The sequence below is a fragment of the Protopterus annectens genome, chromosome 14.part0, assembly GCF_019279795.1.
Source record: "Protopterus annectens isolate FY-2018-M chromosome 14.part0, PAN1.0, whole genome shotgun sequence".
In the NCBI taxonomy this organism is placed as follows: Eukaryota; Metazoa; Chordata; order Ceratodontiformes; family Protopteridae; genus Protopterus; species Protopterus annectens.
In genome coordinates this window covers 3725448-3746523 of record NC_056748.1, presented here as the reverse complement: position 1 = coordinate 3746523, position 21076 = coordinate 3725448, and the positions used below count along the sequence as shown (strand labels likewise).

General features: G+C 44.7%; 1 protein-coding gene across 1 annotated transcript in view; it reads right to left on the bottom strand.

Annotated features, from left to right (window-relative positions):
- The window catches only part of SMC3 (structural maintenance of chromosomes 3), a 2445376-nt gene that overhangs the window by 2309374 nt on the left and 114926 nt on the right, over positions 1 to 21076 (bottom strand). The gene's annotated exons all lie outside the window — the stretch shown is intronic.

Genomic DNA, 21076 nt, shown 5'->3' with positions numbered 1-21076 from the left:
CTTGGATCAGGCAGTCGTCCAGATATGGGTATATTTGCATCCCTTGAAGTCTGCAGAAGGCAATTACTGATGCCAGGCATTTCGTAAACACTCTGGGCGCAGTAGATAAGCCAAAGGGCAATGCAGAGAATTGATAATGGGTTGAACCTGCAAGAAATCTGAGGTATCTTCTGCAATCTTGTCTGATAGGGACATGCAGGTATGCCTCCTTGAGGTCCAATGTTACCAGCCAAGACTCCTTGCCCAGCATGGGAAGAAGCTGCTGTAATGTGAGCATCTTGAATTTTGGTACGAGTAGATATGTGTTTAGGATGGATAGGTCCAGAATAGGTCTTCAATCTTTGTCCTTCCTTGGTACCAGGAATAGTCTGGAATAAAAACCTTGACCTTGGTCTTTTGCAGGTACCTCTTGAATAGCTTTCATGTTCATGAGAGCTGAAATTTGTTTTTGTGCCTCTGCCCTTTGATTTTGTGGCAGGTTTGGCATGCCTCTCATTTTTGGAAAGGTGTGAAAGTGAAATCTGTAGCCTCTGTCTATAATATCCAGGATCCATTTGTCTTTTGTCACAATATGCCAATTTTTTGAAAATAAAGCCAGTTTTCCGCCTAAAGGTGCTGCCATTAAAGCTTTGCTTGGCATGCAGAGGGGAATGTCATTGTGTCTGCTTTCTGAATGACTGTGATCTATCTTCTCCACCTCTTGGTGTAGGTGCTTGCCACTGTCTGCCTCTAAATAATCCTCGAGATTGCCCTCTACCCCTCGGGCACCTGTATCTACCTCTTTGAGGTCTCTCCGTGGCTGAAAGGACCAATTTTTTTGTAGGCCAGTTTCTGCTGAAACGTGGAGGTTGTACCTGTAGGAAATCTTTCACTGTTTGCATTGATATTGCCTTTTCCTCCATTTTCTTTAGTACCTCCTCAGCTTTAACACCAAATAATACATCTTTTTGAAGAGGTGCATCTAGTAATTTAGCTTTGACATGATCTGGTAGGGTTTGCTCTTTGAGCCAAGCATGTCTACGTATGACAGACCCTGTTACAGCAGCTCTACATGAGGCCTCTAAAGCATCAAAACCACATTGTAAGGTATGTTTACCCACTTGCTCTGCACTATGAAAAAAATCCTGCAACTCCTTTACATCTGGTTGCTCAGGTTGTGTCATTTTGCTTTTCAACTGAGATAACAAATACTGTTGGTACTTTAACATATGGAACTGACAGTTTAATGCCCTCATGGTTAAAGTGGCCGAGGTGTATACCTTTTCCCCCACCTTTCTAAAGCTCTGGAATCTCTCTCCGAAGGTAACGGGTTTTTGGCAGTAGAGGCCTTAACTCCCTTGGGACCCTGTGAAATAGTTTCTGGGTCAGCAGCATGACTTTTGTAAAGGAATTGGTGTGAATCAGGAACCCGGTAATACCTATCAGGTTTAACAGGAGCTGGAGGTAAGGAATCTGGGTTGAGGCTGGCTTCTGTGTACACATCATCTAGAATATCCAAGACAGGAGGGATAGCCAGAGGCCTGTGCTGAGGAACCAAAAGAAAATCCCTGAGCCTTTTCTTGGAATCTGAGTAATCCTGACCTTCCCAGTGAAAGTGTTCCCTCAAGGTGTGTAAGGTTTCCCCAAAAGAATAGTCCTCGGGGGGGGGGGGGGGCCGAGGGGATGGATTCCTCAGCATCAGAATCTTCAAAAGGGGAATATGAATATTCCTGGTCCTCAGAATGTTCTGAGGTAATAGAGGCTTGGTCTGAGGAAGGGTAGTCTTCCTCCAATCTGGGCCTTTTGTCCGAGAGAGGTTGAGAACCCCTGACAAGAGAAATCAAATCCTCAGCCATTTTGAGCATCTGTTTTTTAGGCATGGGGCCCTGAGAGGGGCTCTGTGGAACTTGTCTTTTAGTTTTCATGGCTGCTTTAGATTTTGTGAAAGCCTTAATGGAAAAAGAGGAAGGCCTGAAGACACCTTGAGAGCTGGCAGGCTGGTCTAAGTTTCCCCACCAAGGGTGGCGTCGGTATCTGTAGTCGGAGTGGGCGCCGAGGAGCCTGCGACCTCGGGCACAGAAGACACCGCTAAAGAAGCGTCATCGGTACTCAGGGGCTGTGTAGGCGCCTTGCTGAGAACCGGAGCACCTGTAGCCGGCTTTAGTGTGGTGTCGGTAGAAGTCGCGGACCTCGTATGCCGGTCCTTATCTTTGCGTCTTTTACTCAAAACTGGAGTCGGAGTAGCCGACGACATAATGTAATTAAAATTTTTACCGAAATAGTGTTGGGCGAACTCCGCCCGATGCTTAATAGTGCGTTTGTTGAATCTAGCACAAAAACGACAGGCCGAGACGTCGTGGTCTGGGCCTAAGCAAGGAATGCAGAAGGAATGGAATGCGGTATTTGCTTCCCACATGAAATGCAATTATTAACTTTGTCTGACATCGGTCTGAGGCAAGAAAAGTTTCCCCAATGGGGTACTTAGCTTTCAAGAAGACTTCGGCTGCAATATTTTTCGTAAATCTCAGGAGCTGGCCGACCGGCACTTGCGAACTGCTTCTGCTTCGGGCACCGCGCGGCAAGAAAGACTGAAGAAAATGGCGTCGGCTGGTTCCTTTATACCCCTGCCGCACTGACGTCAGGGAAGACGTGACGACAACCGACGCCGGACCTAGACTTTGGAATTCGGCCGACCGAGGACCCATCTGACGGCAGGATAACCCATCTGTTATGACTGCAGCTGTATGCACGATGAACATCAAATACAATGGCTTATCCATTTAGAAATGGTTTGCTTTGAAATGGCCTTTCCCTCTGCCCCTGAAGAAAATGCCACCAGCAGTTGTTCAGATTTTCTTAGAGATTTTGTTCTGCTTAAGTAAAACCCAAGTTGTCTGTGTACATCCAATGAATGCAGAATCTACTCCCCCTTGTTCTGTGGATTGGGAAAGAAAGTTGGCAAATTAATTGTCTGATTAAGAGCTACACTGGATACCACCTTAGGCATGAAAGATGGATTGGTCCCGAGAGATACCCTGTCCGCATGGAAAATGATGAAAGGCTCCACTGCCATAAGAGCCTGTAATTCGGAAATCCTTCTAGCTGAAGTGACTGCTAAAAGGAAAGCCATTTTCCAGGAGAGAAATTTTAAGTCTGCAGTAGCAGCTGGCTCGAAAGGAGGGAGAGTGAGCTTTTCCAATACAAAACTGAGGTCCCAGGCAGGGGTTGAAGCTCTCCTGGGAAGTCTTAAGTTTTTGGCCCCTATGAGATACTGCTTTAGAAGGGGATGAGAGAAGAGGGGAGGTTCTGTGTTGTAATGAGCTGAAATGGTTGAGGCATGTATTTTTATGGAAGAGAAAGACAGGCCCTTGTGAAGCATCTCAGTTAAGTATTGTAAAATCTGAGGAATGTTGGGCACTGCTATGCTTATGCCTTGAGATTGATTCCACGCACAGTATCTTTTCCATTTATCAGTGTAAGATTTTCTAGTATTAGGCCTTCTCGCCTCCAAAATGACATCCATCACAGGTTTGCTGAGGGATGCTAAGGGTGAATTTGGGTGATTAGCCAATGCTGCAAGATTCAAAGGTTGGAGCTGAGTGTGCAGAATTTGTTTGTTCTGAGACAGTAAAAGTAAGGTGTCTGAGGTAAGTAACATGGTAGAAGGTGTGACGCATTGCGTAGTAGTGGGTACCAGTGTTGGTGAGGCCAGTCTGGAGCAATCAAAATCATTTTTGGTTTGTCCTGTTTGACTTTTAATAGTACTTTGGAGATTAGAGGCAGAGGGGGAAAGGCATAGACTGATAGGTTTTTCCAGCTGAAGGATAGAGCATCCACTTTCCAGGATTTTTTGCGATGAGTTCTTGTGCAATATTTGTCCAACTGATAGATCTTTTTGCCTCACCCCAGAACTATGTGTGGGCTCCCCCATTTGCATGTCAACATGTTGAAAATCTGTGGTTCCAGTCTCCATTCGTGTGGGTCCATGAGATTTCTGCTTAGTTCGTCTGCCAGAGTGTTTAGCTTTCCTGGCAGGAATTGTGCTTGTTCATAGGTTCATACTAGGCTATCTGCCCTAGGGCATTTATAAGCCTAGCCAGAGTGTGTGTGGCTTTCACCACCCCTTAGGATGAGAATACTATACCCATTAATTTGCTGTGCCTCTGTCCAGTAGTGATACAGAGATGATCCCCGGGGTAAACCTACGATCTCCCATCCACTCGTCAAGATTTCTCTTGAACAGAGTCAGTGAGGGGCTCTGCCTCACATGGACTGGGATTCTGTTCCATAGTGTAGGGAGTCTCTGGGTGATGAATCTGTCCCTCCAGCACGTCCTATTTATATCCGTGTTGAGGTTTAAGTCTCTTGCTCTGTGGCTCTGGTGGATTTGGATTTTTGAGGTGGAGCATGTCCATTAATTCGGGTTGGACATGGCCTTGTATGTCAGGCACAGATCACCTCTGAGCAGGCGGTATGCGACTGAATAGAGCTGGAGTTTCTTCAGTCGGGCATTATGACATATGTTTGAGCCTTTATCCTTTTGGTGAGGAACTTTTGGGGTCTTTCCAACTGCTGCAGGTGTCGGGTAAGGTACATTCAATGGGGCGTTGTACTCAATCATTGGTCTGATAAGTGAAGAGTACAGGGGTACAATGACCTCTCCTGATCTGGATGTGAATCCCTTCATGATCAGGTGGGCAATGTAGAAGGTCTTCCTAACCACTTTGGCAATGTGAGTGTCAAAGAGGTTACTGTCAACTTGGGTCCCCAGGTCCCTGATAACTTCTTCCGTGTTTAATGGATTACCACCTATGTGGTAATTAGGGTTACCTTGTTTTCCCAAAGGGTATGACTATACATTTTTTGGCATTTAGCTTAAGGCCATGGCTCTGACACCAGTTGTCCATTTCTATGAGACCTTTCTGGAGGATGTCTGTGTCTGATGGAGTGTCAATTATGGTGCCCAGTTTGCAGTCATCTGCAAATTTTGTCAACTACAATCCCCTATGTTTGCCTGCACTTCAGAAAAATAAATGCCGAACAAGAGGGCCCAGGACTGAGCCCTGTGGGACACCGCCGTGACCGGCTTAGAGTCTGACATGGCACCAGCAACTCTAACCCTGTGTGTTCTGCCCTTGAGCCAGTTTGCAACCCATCTTGTGACATATGGGTTTACATCTAAGCTGGTGAGCTTTTCTATGATGCCAGTGGGGTATTGTGTCAAGCTTTTGCTAGGTCAAGGTAGGCTGTGCGAACTGCCTTACCCTCATCAATGGCCTTAGTGACTGTTTGAAAAAGTCGACCAAGTTCAAGAGGCAGGATCTGCCCTTGACAAAGCCAAATTGGGTAGGATCCAGTGTCTGTAGGTCCCCAATGTCTTTATTTATGAGTTCCATTATGATCCTCTCCATAGCTTTGCAGACAAGGCTCGTCAAGCTTATGGGCGGTAATTTCAGGGTCCGTGAAGCACCGCCTTTGTGGAGTGGGACCACAGTTGCCGTACGCCATTCTTTGGGTACGTATCCTGTAGTAAGGCTAAGATTAAACAGCAGCCTTATGTGTGGGTTTAGTTCCTCATTGAGTTCGTGTAGCACACATCCGGGGACACCGTCCGGTCCCATTGATGCTGTGTTTTTTGCTTGAGAGAGCAGCTCTCACCTGGGCATCTGAGATGTTTGGGAGGCTAGACTCTGGTGGGATAGATATTTCTCCTTTTGGAGAAATTTGCACTGAAACTGTCTGCCAGTATGTTGGCAATGCCTGTGGGTTCAGTGATTTTTTTATCATTTTGGACTAATTCTGAGCATATCTGGGAGTTTCCACCCAGGTTTCTAACATAGCTAAAGAAGGCTTTATGATTGTCTTTGTGTCATTAGCGATTTTCTCTCAAAGTTGGCCTTGGATGATTTTATGAGTGATCGTAGTTTTTGCTAGTATTGATCAGAGATGCCTTCCCATTTAAGGATTTTGCTCTGTCATGTAGTAGCTTTCTCCTCTTGTTGTAGAGTTTGTTTATGGCTGGAGTCCACCAGACCGGGCGCCTGCCTTTGGTGGAAAGGGTCTTGATTTTATTAGGGATTGCTTGATCCATACATTCCTGGAGGTGCTCGTAGAAGGCATTTGTAAGGGTTTCAGCAGCGTGGGTTGTGGTTTCCACTGGCTCGGGGGCCTTGAAGGATACCACTCCAGTCTTAAGTGTGAAGTTTGCTTTTGAGAAGTTCTTCACTGTGGTCTTTTTCGCTGGGGGTGGGGGCGGGATGTGGATCTCCAGTGAGATTAATTTATGGTCTGATCTCACCAATGAGGGATATACTTCGGTGTGGAACATTTTGTCCCCATGTTTGTGATGATCAGGTCTAGTATATTTTCTCCTCTTGTGGGAATGGTGACTAGTTGTTCCATAGCATTTGAGTTTATGAACTCAAGGAACCTTTGGGCTAGGGTGTTGGGGCTTGAGTAATGTTCCCAGTCTATGTTTGGGTAGTTGAAGTCACCCAATATGATGGTGTTTGGAGAGACATTTATACTCTCCAGTGTCTTCAGGAAGGCTGTGTGGGTTTCCTGAGTTTGAGAAGGTGGTCTGTAGCATGTTACAAACTGTAGGGCAGTTTTACCTATGGTTAATTGCACCTGGATGGTCTCCGATGCTTTGTGCGTTGCCACTAACCTGGAGGTGTGGGTATCCTTTATGAATATGGATACCCCCTCCTTTTGTGGTTCGGTCCGGATTTTGGGGCGGAATGCATGATATGAGGTATAACCTGATAGTGCTGGGGTGCTCTCAGGAGCCTTGAACCAGGTTTCAGTCACAGCACAAACATCGATGTTCTCCATACTGAGGAGGGCTTGAGGTGCATCTTGAGGTTTAGACTTCTGGCATTGAGCAGTATCACCCTTAGTTTTCTCCATTTTGTTTTCTAGGGCGGTAGGTTTATCATTTGAGCCTTGCCTAAAAAGGCACTATGGGGTGGCAAGAGCCTTTGCCAATATCCGGAAGCCAGGGTGACAGGTGCAAGCCGTCCCTTGCAGCAGCGTGGCTTGTCAAGCATGTCATCCCAGGCAGACAGACATTGGATCCCCTTAGAATGACACCAGTAATTAAGCCAATTATTAAAGCTGATCATTTTGTCTCTGTATTGTGGCATCATTCTTGGTGAGGGTAGAATACTGCTCAGGGTCAGGGTCATACCGGCCTGGGCTACATAATCTGAGAGCTCCTCTATGTCTCTTTTCATGTAGTCCAGGGAGTGCGTCTCAGGTCGTTCACACCGGCATGGACAATGACTGAGTCATACTTGTACTTGCTGTGGAGTGACCTGAGTGCTTGTGTTATGTGGCGGATTCTAGCGCCTGACAGGCAGCTAACTGTAATCTTTTCCTTGTTCAGTCTGGTGAGAGGGACGTCAGTGTGTCTGACTATGGAGTCACCTATAACAAGTGTGTCTGGCATTGTGTTTGGCCTTAAGGGCTGTGACTGTTTAGCACACTGACTTTGAGAACTGTGTGTTGCATGTCTTATGTCTTGAGGTGGCAGTTGCTTGGGTGTCTGCTTTGGAGGCCTCTGTAGTTATGGTAGATTTTTGATCAGTGCCTCCGAGTATGTCTTTGTGTGTTTATGTGTTTGTTTTGCAGTTGTGATAGTTCTATGTAAAACTGGGTTTGTGGTGTGCGTGGTTTCCTTCTCCTCCTGTCTGGTCTTGCCAGTCCTGAGTTGAGAGAGCTCAGCCTCCAGTTTGGCTATATAGTTGCATCTCTCACATGTATTTGTGTTTTGTGGGAGAAGGAGTGGGTTGTCTGTGTACATGAGGCAATTGTAACATTGCCTCAAGATGCCCAGATTCACCAGCTGAACAGGAGAGGACGCTAGCAACTGACCCTTCGACATGCTAGAAAAAGTGAAAAAGTTTGCTGTGCAACTGAGTCAGAAGGGACCTATAGAGAAATGGGTATTCAAGGGGATTCTAGGCTAATGTAGTACTTTGTTTAGTATACAAGTACTTTACCTATATAAAAATGCTTTAGGAGCAAGTGCTGAGCTATTGAGATAGAGAATAGACTGTTTAGATTGCAAGTAGAGAAGTTCTAAGGGAAAAATTGAAGAGCAGACTTTACGGAGCCACAAATAGTTTAACCTTGTTTAACCGGCGCTGCCCGATGGTGCTCTATGGGCAACTCCAGCTAAATCACATAGCGCGCTAAAGTGGGCTTTATAGCAAGGGGTTGAAAAGACCTAGGAATTGACCCAAAATGGCCAATAGACTACAAGTTTCTGGCTGGAACCACTGCTCTAGGGACAAATAGGCTGCTCAGTGCTCCCCACTCCCACTGGTGAACAAAGAAGCTTCCCTTTATCCAAATAAGGATATGGAATAGCACAGGAACCAAGCCAAAGCCCAGAGATCAGCAAACTCTGAAGACTGGACTATTCTAGTTCAGTAAGGCGGGAAAACAAGATTTTTTGTTTTTTTCTTTTTTGCAGAAAACAGAAGAAAAACAGACAGTTGTACTTGACAGGTCAAGGCCATGTTCCACAATGCCATGGCTCGTCTGCAAAGGGGGTAGGAGTGTGTACCCCCCTGCTTGTTTATGTACCTCATAACCATGGTGTTGTCTGACTTCATCATTATTTGTCCTGGAAGAAGATAGTCCTTGAAGGCTGTCAGTGCACTCTGTACAGCTAGCATTTCTTTTTGATTGATATGAAGGTACATTTGATTTGGGCTCCATTTGCCCCGAATACACTTCCCTGCCAGATGTGCCCCCAAGCATAGTCTGATGCGTCTGTAGTTAGGATTTGGGTGGCAGGGGTTGGTATGAATGGCAGTCCCTTGTTTTGGTGGCAGGCCTCTGCCCACCATAGGAACTCTAGTTGAAGGCAAGGTATGATAGGAATCATTGTTCCAAAGCTATGACAATGCTGATTCCATAGACTTTTTAAGTACCACTGAAGTTTCCTCATATGCAGTCTTGCATATGGAATTAGAAGAATGCAAGAGGCCTTGAACCCCAAGACTTGCAGTATTTGCCTTGCAGAAAAGCAGGGTTTTTGTGGTCACTTGTTTGAAAGTAAGTCACCCAATGAATTTGTTTGTCTGGCGTAAGGAAAGCCATCTGGGCAGTTGTACTCAAGCTTGCACCCAGGAATGTAATTTTTTGAGAGGGTACCAGTTGTGATTTCTTTTCGTTTATAGTGTACCCTAGACAGATTAGAACCCTTTTTACAAACGCCAGATGGTTTAGAAAAGTGTCCTTGTTTTCTGCCTGAATTAGACAACCGTCCAGGTATGGATATATTTGAATATTTCTTTGCTTGCAAAATGCAATTACTGGAGCCAGGCACTTTGTAAAGACCCTAGGTGCAGTAGATAAGCCAAAGGTCAGTGCAGAGAACTGGTAATGCAAGTAGCCTGCTTTGAAGCGGAGGTATCTTCTGCAAGAATCCCTGATTGGGATATGCAGGTAAGCCTCTTAAATCCAGAGTTGCCAACCAGGTATCTTTGCCTAGCACAGGAAGTAGCTGGTGAAGAGTCAGCATCTTGAATTTTGGAATGTCCAGGAAGGTATTTAGAGTAGTTAAGTCCAGGATTGGATGCCATGATTTGCCTATTCTGGGTACCAGGAAAAGTCTTGAATAGAAACCTTGTCCCTTTTCCTCTTCTGGTACTGGTTGAATAGCCCCCATGCTCATGAGGAAAAGTACTTGTTTCTATGTCTCTGCCCACTGATTTGTGGGCAGGTCTGGCCATCCGTTTGGAATTGGCAATGTGTGGAACTGAAATTTGTATCCCTGGGATACTATATTTAAAACCTATTTGCCCTGGGTTATAAGTTGCCAGTTTCTTGCATGAAGAGCCAGTTATCCTCCCAAAGGGGTGGCTAAAAGGTAAGTGCTTGGTAAGTGTAAAGGGAAGTCATTGAGACTGCTTACCATAGGGGGGTGTCTTGTTGTTTCCAGATTTGAAGGAAGAGGCACGCCGTTGTTTTGTCCTGAAAGTCCCTTGTGACTGAAACCTGGAACCTTTGGGATGTCTGGGTTTGACTTGAGAGGCTCTCGAAGGAATTGGAAAGGACCAGTTCTTAGTAGGCCAGTGCCTACTAAATCTTGGAGGTTGCACTTGTAAGAAATTTGACAGTTTGCATAGATTTAGCTTTCTCTTCCATCTATTTTAAAACTTCTTCAGCCTTATTACCAAAGAGACGGTCCTGTTTGTAAAGGAGCATCCAACAATTTTGCTTTAACATGATCAGGCAGATTTTGCTCTTTGAACCCAGCATGCCTTCTTAGCACAGACCCAGTTACAGCAGCCCTGCAAGAGGCCTCCAAAGAATCAAAACCACATTGCAAAGTACGTTTTCCAACATGTTCAGCTGAATGCAATAAATCCTGTAAATCTTTATTTTCCACACAGTCAGAAATTAACATAATTTTCTGTTTAAGCAGTCCCATGATATGCTGTTGATATTTTAGCATATGAAATTGACAGTTTAAAGCCCTGATTGCCAGGGTTGTAGAAGTGTAAACCTTCTTACCCCATCTATCAAGCACCCTAGAATCTCTATCAGAAGGGGTAGGATTTTTAGCTGTAGAAGCCTTAATGCCCTTGGGACCATGAGAAATGGTTTCAGGATCTGCAACAGGATTTTTGAAAAGGAATTTGTGGGAGTCAGGGACCCTGTAGTATCTGTCTGGCTTACAAGGAGCCGGAGGCAGAGAATCAGGAGCCATACCAAATTCTGAGAAAACATCATAAACTATGTCTAGAACAGGAGGTATAGCCAAAGGCCTATGCTGAGGAAGAAGAAGAAAATCCCCAAGTCTCTTTTTAGATTCAGAGAAATCCTGGCATTCCCAATGGAAATGTTCCCTTAAGGAATGCAAAGTTTCCCCAAAAGAAATATCCTCAGGGGGAGAAGCAGAAGGAATGGAATATTCTGCATCAGAATCCTCAGAAGTAGGTATAGACAATTCCGGTTCATTAGAAGAGTCAGAAGAAATAGAATCCTGTTCTGAAGATTCATAATCAATGTCTTGCCTAGGCCTCTTAGAAGAGTAATTAAATCTTCAGCCATTTTGATTATTTGTTTTTTTAGGCATAGGGGCCTGTACAAGTGGCCCAGGCATCCTTATTTAGGCACAAGTCCAGATTTTGTACTTAGTTTTGAAGATGGCATCGGTCTAATATACAAATCTGTATGCCTGAAAACACCCTCAGAAGCCGGTGCCTGCACAGCGGCTCCGGACCCATCCAAGGTACAGACATCCGTGGGTTCCATAATTGAAGCATCTCGCAGCACACCGGACTCCAAATGGGTCTCAGTAGAGGCCTGTGAATCTGAAGTTGGGGGTATCAGGGGCTGCGAAAACACCTCACTGAGCACCGGTGAACTGGCTTAGAAGTGTCGTCGGCAGTTTTGGACCTCAACGGTCTGTCTTTTTCTTTGCGTTTTTTAGGTATTCCGGTATTAGGATTGCTAACCAACATTTCTGGATAATTAAAGCGTGAGCCAAAATATTTAGAAGCAAAAATGTACCGACATTTGATAGTGTATTGATTAAATAAAGCACAAAACCGACAGCAAGGTACGTTATGGCCAGGGCCTAGGCAAGGAATACAGTACAAATGAAAATCCTTATGGAGGTATTTGCTTCCCACAAGTAATGCAATTATTAACTTTTACTGACATCGGTAAGAAGCAAGAAAAAGCTAACCCAACGGGGTACTTAGCTTTTTAGTTTAAGACTTTGGATCTGAAACTCGAAAACGAAAATTTCAGGAGTCGGCCGACCGGCACTTGCGAACTACTTCTGCTTCGGGCACTGCGCAGCAAGAAAGACTGATGTAATGGCATTGGCTGCATGTTTTATACCCCTGACGACCTGACGTCATGAAAGAAGGGACAGCAACTGAAGCAGGACCCAAGACTTTGTTAATCAGGCCGACTGAGGGCAACCTGCCAGCAGATTACCCAAATGTAATGACTGCAACAGTGAAACACGAAGAACATCATGGAAAGTTATGGTAAGTACATAACTTCTTTATGTTATGTAGTCCTCTCTTGCCGTAATTTGTGCTGGATGGGACAGCATCCCTAGCACCTTTATCCCGGGTGGCTCAAGTGAAGAGACTCTTCAGCACAGTGGACCCAAAGGATGACCTGTCCCGGGAGGCCAAATCCAATTTGTAATAAGTGACAAAAGTATGTGGTCTTGTCCAAGTAGCTGCTGCGCAAATAGTATCAATTGGGAGCCCAGATCTAAAGGCACATGACGTAGATACTGCTCTAGTAGAAAGGCCTTTGATTTTATTAGGTAATTGTTTGCCAGCAGTTCGATAAGCAAAGGAAATGCAATCCGAAAGCCATTCTGAAAGAATAACCTTGGAAACAGGCAAGCCCTTATTCTTGTCAGAAAAGGAAACAAATAATTGATCTGATTTTCTGAATGCTTTAGTCCTGTGTAAATAAAATCTGAGAATTCTGTGAATGTCTAACTGTAGTCTATACTCAGATTTTTTTTAAAGCGGTTCGGAAAAAACACTGGTTGCTTAATAGTAGTGTTGAGATTGTGCTCTGAGCATACCTTGGGAAGAAATTAAGGGTTTGTCCTGAGTGAGACTCTATCCTTGTGAAAAATAATGTAAGGAGGTCGAATAGCTTGCAGTTCTGAGACTCGCCTAGCAGATGTTATGGCTACCAAGAATAGTGTTTTCCAAGACAACAATTTCAGATCTGATGAAGAAAAGGGTTCAAAGGGTGTAGACATTAAAGATGAGAGGACTAAGTTAAATCCCAGGGTTCTATTGGCTGTTTGATTGGAGGCCGGAGAAAGAGAAAGTACAGTTTTGTACCTACCATAAATGTAGATGTTAGAGTGTAAACACTGCTGCAGTCATTACACTTGGGTTATCCTGCCGTTAGGCAGTCCCGCAGTCGGCCAGAGTTCCAAAGTCTTGGTCTGGCGTCTGTTGCTGTCGCCTCCTCCCTGACTTCAGTGCAACAGTGGTATACAAGAAGCAGCAGACGCCATTTTCTTCAGTTTTTCTTGCTCCAGGTGTCAAGTGCCCCCAAACAGGTAGGCAATTCAAATTGCTAGTAAAAAATACAAAAGAAAAGCAAACAACCATTTTTAGTAACCAGCAAATACTCCCCATAGGTAATAAAGGGTAGATGCCCTAGGTAAATACCAGAAAATAAGAGGGGAAGGAGGGAGGGTAACCTGGACTGCAGCAGTGTTTACACTCGAACATCTACATTTATAGTAGGTACAAAACTGTACTATGTTCATAGTGTTACACTGCTGCATTTATTACACTTGGGTGGAATCCCAAAGCTGAGGTAGGGAGGCTGGATCTATAAGGCATTAGGGGTGGCTATAAGGCCCTGCAGTACAGCAGCGGTGAAGCCAGCTCTGGATTTGGAGTATAAAGGCAAATGGTAATGTTTGGTGAAGGTATGCACAGAACTCCATGTTGCTTCTTCCAAAATATCCTTGGCAGGTACTCCTCTGAGGTAGGCAGTTGAAGTGGCTGTTGCCCTGGTGAAGTGAGATCTAATGCTGCTAGGTACAGGTTTCCCATGGTGGATATAGCAGAAACGTATACAGTGTCCTATCCATTTTGAAATAGTCTGCTTTGAAATGGCTTTTCCCTGTGCTCCTGCAGTGCATGCTACCAATAATTGCTCAGATTTTCTGAAAGCTTTGGTTTTGTCGAAATAGAAGCGTAACTGTGAATGTCCAAAGAATGTAGTAGTCTCTCTCCTTTGTTCTGTGGTTTTGGATAAAAAGTTGGCAAGTGAATAGTTTGGTTTAGAGCCACACTTGATACCACCTTTGGCATAAACGTAGGGTTAGTTCTTAAAGACATCTTGTCCTGGTGGAAGATGAGAAAAGGTTCCACAGCCATTAGTGCCTGTAATTCTGAAACTCTTTGTGCTGATGTTATTGCCAGTAGCACAGCAGTTTTCCAAGAGATGTATTTTAATTCTGCTGTGTTAGCTGGCTCAAAAGGAGGTAAAGTTAATTTTTCCAAAACAAAGTTGAGGTCCCAAGTTGGTGTAGGTGCTCTACGGGGCGGTCTTATGTTTTTAGCCCCTCTGAGGTACTGTTTGAGCAAAGGATTAGAAAAAATTGGTGGATCCGTGTTGTAATGAGCAGAGATAGCTGAGGCGTGGATCTTGATGGATGAAAAAGAAAGGCCCTTGTCCAGCATCTCAGATAAGTATTGCAGTATCTGAGGAATGTTTGGGACAAGAGGGTCAAGGCTGTGTGCTTGGTTCCAGGCACAGAATCTCTTCCATTTGTCCGAGTACGCTTTCCTGGTGCTAGGCCTTCTGGCCTTCAGAATGACATCCATAACATCTTTGGAGAGAGGCATTGCTTGCTTGACTAAGGAATTTTCCATGCAGCTAGATTTAAGGTCTTTAGCTGGCTGTGAAGTATCTGATTGTTGTGCTGTGTCAGCAACTGTGGGATTTTAGGCAAAATCCAGGGTGGTTCTTGTGCTAAGTTCTTTACGATTGGGTACCAGTGCTAGCGTGGCCAGTCTGGTGCAATCAGGATCATTTTTGGCTCTTCCTGCCTGGCTTTTATGAGTACCTTTGGAAGGAGAGGTAAAGGAGGGAAAGTGTATACTTGTAGTTTTTTCCAGCTGAATGAGAGGGCATCCACTTTCCATGCTTGTGGATGGTAGCTCCTTGTGCAGAATTTCTGTAATTGGCAGTTCTTTGGGGAAGCAAACAGATATGTCCGGGTTCCACCATTTTTGTGTTATCATTCTGAATATTTGTGGGTTCAGTTCTCATTCGTGTGGGTCCTATAATGTTTCTGCTTAGGTCGGCTGCCAGTGTGTTTTTCTCTCCTGGCAGGAAATGTGCTTGCAGATGAACTTGGTAGTTTAGAGCTGTGTTCCACAAGGTCATGGCTTGTCTGCAGAGGTAGTAGGAGTGTGTGCCCCCATGCTTGTTTATGTACCACATAACTGTGGTGTTGTCTGTCTTTATTAGTAATTGTCCTGGATGCAGTAGGTCCTTGAAAGCTATAATAACATTTTGTACAGCTAGCATCTCTTTTTGATTGATGTGGAGAGGTCTTTGCTCTGTGGGCCACTCGCCCTGGATACATTTTCCTGCCATGTGCACTCCCCAGGCGTAATCCGATGCATCTGTTGTCAGTGTCTGCCTGGCTGTGGGTTGAGTGAAAGGCTGTCCCTTGTTGAGGTGACAAGCTTGTACCCACCATCGAAACTCCTGTTATAGGCAAGGAATTAGTGGTATAACTGTTTCCAAACTTTGACAGTGTTGAGACCATACGCTCTTTAGGTACCATTGTAGTTTCCTCACATGCAGTCGGGCATATGGAATTAGTAGTATGCAAGATGCCATGTAGCCCAAGGCCTGCAGAATTTTTCTTGCAGGGAGTTGGGACTTTGTTGCCATTAATTGAAAATATTGAGTCAGTTGTCCTTGCTTGTCTGGCGTGAGATAAGCCATCTGGGCCGTTGTGTTCAAGCTGGCACCAGGAATATTATCTGTTGTGAGGGCACTAGTTTTGATTTCTTTTCATTCACTGTGTACCCCAGGGAACTTAACTTTTTTACGTACGTCAGATGCTTTAGAATGTCCTTGCTCTCTGTTTGAATCAGGCAGCCGTCCAGGTATGGATATATCTGTATTCCTTTTTGCCTGCAAAATGCAATTACTGGTGCCAGGCACTTTGTGAAGACCTTGGGCGCAGTAGATAAGCCAAAGGGCAGTGCAGAGAATTGACAGCGCATTGAACCAGCTAGAAATCTGAGGTATCTTCTGCAGTTTTGTCTGACAGGGACATGGAGGTATGCCTCTTTGAGGTCCAAAGTCACGAGCCAAGCTTTCTTGCTCAGCATGGGAAGAAGCTGCTGTAGTGTCAACATCTTGAATTTCGGAACATCCAGGTAAGTGTTTAGTGTAGAAAGGTCCAGAATGCGTCTCTCCAGGCTTTGTCCTTTCTGGGAACCAGAAAGAGTCTTGAGTAAAATCCTTGTTCCTGTGGTGGTACCTTTTGAATAGCTTTCATGTCCATGAGTGCTGTAATTTGTTTTTGAGCCTCTGCCCCTTGATTTGGTGACAGATTTGGCATTCCTTGTAGCCTTGGCAGGGTGTGAAAGTGGAACCTGTAACCTTGAGATATAATGTTGCAAACCCATTTGTCTTTGGTGATGCAATGCCAGTTGTGACAGAAAAATGCCAGTTTTCCTCCTAAGGGGGCTGCCAAGAGAGAGCTGTTTGGCAGCTGTAGTGGAAAGTCATTGAGGCTGTTTTTTATAAGGTTGAGGCCCGTCTTCCCCTTCTTTCTGGCCTGGTGTGCCCCATTGTCGAAGCCTATAAGGGCCTTGTGTCTGACCTCTACCTCTTGGACGTCTGTATCTGCCCCTTTGAGGTCTCTCTGTGCCTGGAAATGACCAATTCTTTGTTGGCCAATTTCTGCTAAAACGAGGAGGCTGAACCTGTAAGAAATCTTTCACCGTTTGCATAGATTTTGCCTTATCCTCCATCTTCTTTAATACCTCCTCTGCCTTAACTCCAAACAACACATCCCTCTGCAAAAGTGTATCCAATAATTTGGCCTTAACATGATCTGGTAACGTATGTTCTTTTAATCAAGCATGCCTTCTAATGACAGAGCCTGTAACTGCTGCTCTACAGGAGGTCTCTAAGGAATCAAACCCACATTGCAAAGTATGTTTTCCCACTTGTTCAGCTGCATGCCATAAATCCTGCATTTCTTTTAAGTTAGGGGGATCTGAATATGGAAGCATCTTTTGTTTCAACTGAGACATCAAAAATTGCTGATATTTTAGCATGTGAAACTGGCAATTCAAGGCTCTCACTGCTAAAGTTGCAGATGTATATACCTTCTTTTCCCCATCTGTCTAATGCTCTGGAATCTCTGTCAGAGGGAACTGGATTTTTTGCTGATGAGGCCTTAATCCCTCTGGGTCCCTGAGAAATAGTTTCAGGGTCAGCAACAGGGCTTTTGTATAGAAATTTGTGAGTCCGGGACTCTGCAATATCTATCAGGTTTAACTGGGGCTGGGGGTAAGGAGTCAGGGTTCAAAATGGATTCAGTGAACACATCATCCACAATGTCTAAAACTGGCGGGATAGCAAGGTTTCTGTGTTGAGGCAATAAAAGGAAGTCTCTGAGCCTTTTCTTGGATTCTGAGTAATCCTGGCCTTCCCAATGGAAATGGTCCCTCATGGTATTTAAGATCTCCCCTAAAGGAGTAATCCTCAGGCGGAGAGGCTGATGGAATTGATTCCTCAGCATCAGAATCCTCATAACGGGGTAAAGACTATCCTAGGTCCGAGGAAGAGTCTGAGGAAATGGACACCTGGTCAGAAGATTCATAGTCTGCATCCTGTCTGGGCTTTTCATCAGGAGGGGGATGGGACCCCCTGATCAGGGTGATTAGGTCCTCGGCCATTTTTAGCATTTGTTTCTTAGGCATGGAAGCCTGTCCTGGAGAGAGTTGTGTCTGTTTCTTTGCTTTTAAGGGGGGCTTAGACTTAACAGAGGGTTTAATGGTTAACTGGGTAGGTCTGAAAACACTCTCTGTAACTGTGGATTGCTCAGCTACTTCGGTTTCCTCTGTAGGTTTAGGATCGGTAAGCTGAAGACCTAGTGGGTCCGAAGTCCCAGCCAGCTCCACGTGGGAGTCGGAAGCGGTTTGTGGTAGCGGTCGTCAGGGGCTGCGTAGCAGCCTCACTGAAAACCAGAGAACCGGCGACTGGCCTAGAAGAGGCCTCGTCGTCAGTTTTGGGCCTCGGATGACTGTCCTTGCGCTTTTTATGCATTGTGGTCATCGGAATTTCCGACGGCATGGTGTAATTGAATTTTCTACCAAAATAATAATGTCGGGCAAAATCAAACCGACGTTTAATAGTGCACTTGTTAAACCTAGCACAAAACCGACAACCAGTGACGTCGTGGTCAGGGCCTAGGCATGGAATACAATAGGATGGAAATCCTTATGAGGTATTTGCTTCCCACAAGAAATACAGTTATCAACTTTTACTGACATCGGTCGGAGGCAAGAAAAAGTTTCCCCAATGGGGTACTTAGCTCTTTTAGAAGACTTTGGTTCTGGATTCGGAATGAAAATCTCAGGAGTCGGCCGACCGGCACTTGCGAACTGCTTCTGCTTCCGGCACCGCACGGCAAGAAAGACTGGTAAAAATGGCATCTGCTGCATCTTATATACCCCTGTCGCACTGATGTCAGGGAGGAGGCGACAGCAACTGACGCCGGACCAAGACTTTGGAACTCTGGCCGACTGCGGGACTACCTGACTGCAGGATAACCCAAGTGTAATGACTGCAGCAGTGTAACACGATGAACATCTCCTTTCAAGAAGGTTTTGCACAAGGAGTGTGACATGATTGGATTTCCCAAGAAACCAAAATGGAAATGGGAAATGGCAGCTAACTAAACTCGGACTGTAGCGGCTGCAGCTCCTTCATGAAAAACTGTCACTAGGAAGGATAGAATAGATTCTATAGGAGCCATATATGGGTCTAAGCCTTAGTTTGTAGCCCAAATAGAAAACATTTTCCATTTGCTGGAACATAGTTTCTGAGTGGAAGGCTTATGGGATGAGATCAGATGTATTTGACAAAAGGAGATAGGGGAATACACCTGGCTATTCGTGAAACTGGAGCAGCCATGCTGTCAATTTGAGGGTGTGAATGGTGGGATAGAACTGCCCCGATTGATTAATCAGGAGGTCTGGAAATGGGTCCAGAATCCATGGTTCCTCCAAAAGGTAGAGCCACAGTAAGGGAAAAGTACAGTTGTGTACACTTACCATAAATGTAGATGTTAAGAGTGCATTCACTGTTGCAGTCATTACATTTGGGGTAATCTGCTGGCAGGTTGCCCTCAGTCGGCCTGAATTCCAAAGTCTTGGGTCCTGCGTCGGTTGCTGTCTCCTCTTCCATGACGTCAGGGGTATATAAAACATGCAGCTGGCGCCATTTTCTTTAGTTTTTCTTGCCCCAGATGTCAGGTGCCCCCAAAAAGGTAGCAAAAATATATAAAAAAATATATATATTTATATACGTATATACATATATATATATATATATATATATATATATATATATATATATATATATATATATATATATATATATATATATACACACACACACACACACACACACACACACACACACACACACACACGCATCAATATAAACTTACCTTCATCTACAAGCATACACACCACATAGGTTGTTGAAGATAGAGAAGGAAAGATAAACTCCAGAATGACTGGGGGATGGGCGGGCGGGTAACCTGGACTGCAACAGTGAATACACTCGAACATCTACATTTATGGTAAGTGTACACAACTGTACTATGTTCTTCGTGTTTCACTGTTGCAGTCATTACATTTCGGTAGAATCCCAAAGCTATGGTTGGGAGGCTGGAGCTAAACAGCATTAGGTGCAGCTATAAGGCCCTGCAGAAGTGCAGTGGAAAAGCCTGCCCTGGACTTAGAGGCGCAAATGATAATGCTTTGTAAAGGTGTGAATAGAACTCCAAGTAGCAGCCTCTAGAATGTCTTTGGTTTTTACTCCTCTGAGAAAGTCTGCTGAAGTAGCTGCAGCTCTGGTGGAATGAGACCTAATGCCCTTGGGCACAGGTTTACCATGGTGTAAGTAGCAGAAACGGATGCAGTGGCTTATCCACTTTGAAACTGTCTGCTTTGAAATAGCCTTTCCTTCTGATCCTGCAGCATATGTCACTAGTAATTGCTCAGTTTTTCTTAGAGCTTTAGTCCTGCTCAAGTAGAATCTAAGCTGTCTGTGTACGTCCAAGGAATGCAGAATTCTCTCCCCCTTGTTCTGCAGATTTGGATAAAAGGTTGGAAGATGAACTGTTTGGTTAAGAGCCACACTGGAAACCACCTTAGGCATAAATGTAGGATTTGTCCTCAGAGACACCATGTCTGAGTAAAATATGATAAAAGGCTCTACAGCCATGAGGGGCTGTAGCTCTGAAACTCTTCTTGCTGAAGTAATTGCTAGTAGCAGAGCGGTTTTCCATGATAAGAACTTTATATCAGCGGTAGCAGCTAGTCCAAATGGAGTCAGGGTGAGCTTTTCCAATACATAATTGAGGTCCCATGCAGGTAATGGTGCTCTTCTAGGAGGCCTTACATTTTTGGCTCCTCTAAGATGCTGCTTTAGTAAAGGATGAGAAAAGATTGGTGGCTCTGTATTGTAATGAGCCGAAATGGCAGAGGCATGGATTTTAACTGAAGTGAAAGATAGGCCTTTGTCAAGCATCTCAGTTAAGTATTGTAATATCTGAGGAATATTTTGTTCTGCTGTATCAGTTCCTTGTGCTTGATTCCAAGCACAGCATCTCTTCCATTTATCAGCATAAGATTTTCTAGTACTAGGCCTTCTGGCTTCCAAAATGACATCCATCACAGCTTTACTGAGAGGAGTTGTTTGCATAACTACATGATCAGTCATGCTGCCAGGTTCAGTGTCTGGAGTTGATTGTGCAGGATCCGATTGTTTTGCTGGGACAGTAGTTGAGGTCTTTGAGGTAAGGTCCAAGCTGGGTATTGAGACAAGTTCCTTAGGACTGGGTACCAGTATTGGCGGGGCCAGTCCGGGGCAATTAGTATCATCTTTGGTTTCTCTTGTCTGACTTTTAGGAGGACCTTGGAAAGAAGAGGCAGAGGAGGAAAGGCGTAAACTGATAGGTTTTCCAACTGAAGAATAGGGCGTCCACTTTCCATGCTTGTCTGTGATAAGTCCTTGTGCAGAATCTTTTCAATTGATAATTTTGAGGAGAGGCAAATAGATCTATGTCTGGGCTCCTCCATTTCTCTGTTATCATGCTGAAGACTTGTGGATTTAGCTTCCACTCGTGGGGGTCCATAAGGTTTCTGCTTAAATCGTCTGCCAGAGTATTTTGCTTTCCTGGCAGGAATTGAGTTTGGAGATGTATTTTGTAGGTCAAAGCTGTGTCCCACAGTGCCATGGCTAATCTGCGAAGGGGGTATGAGTGTGTGCCCCCCTTGCTCGTTTATATACCACGTGA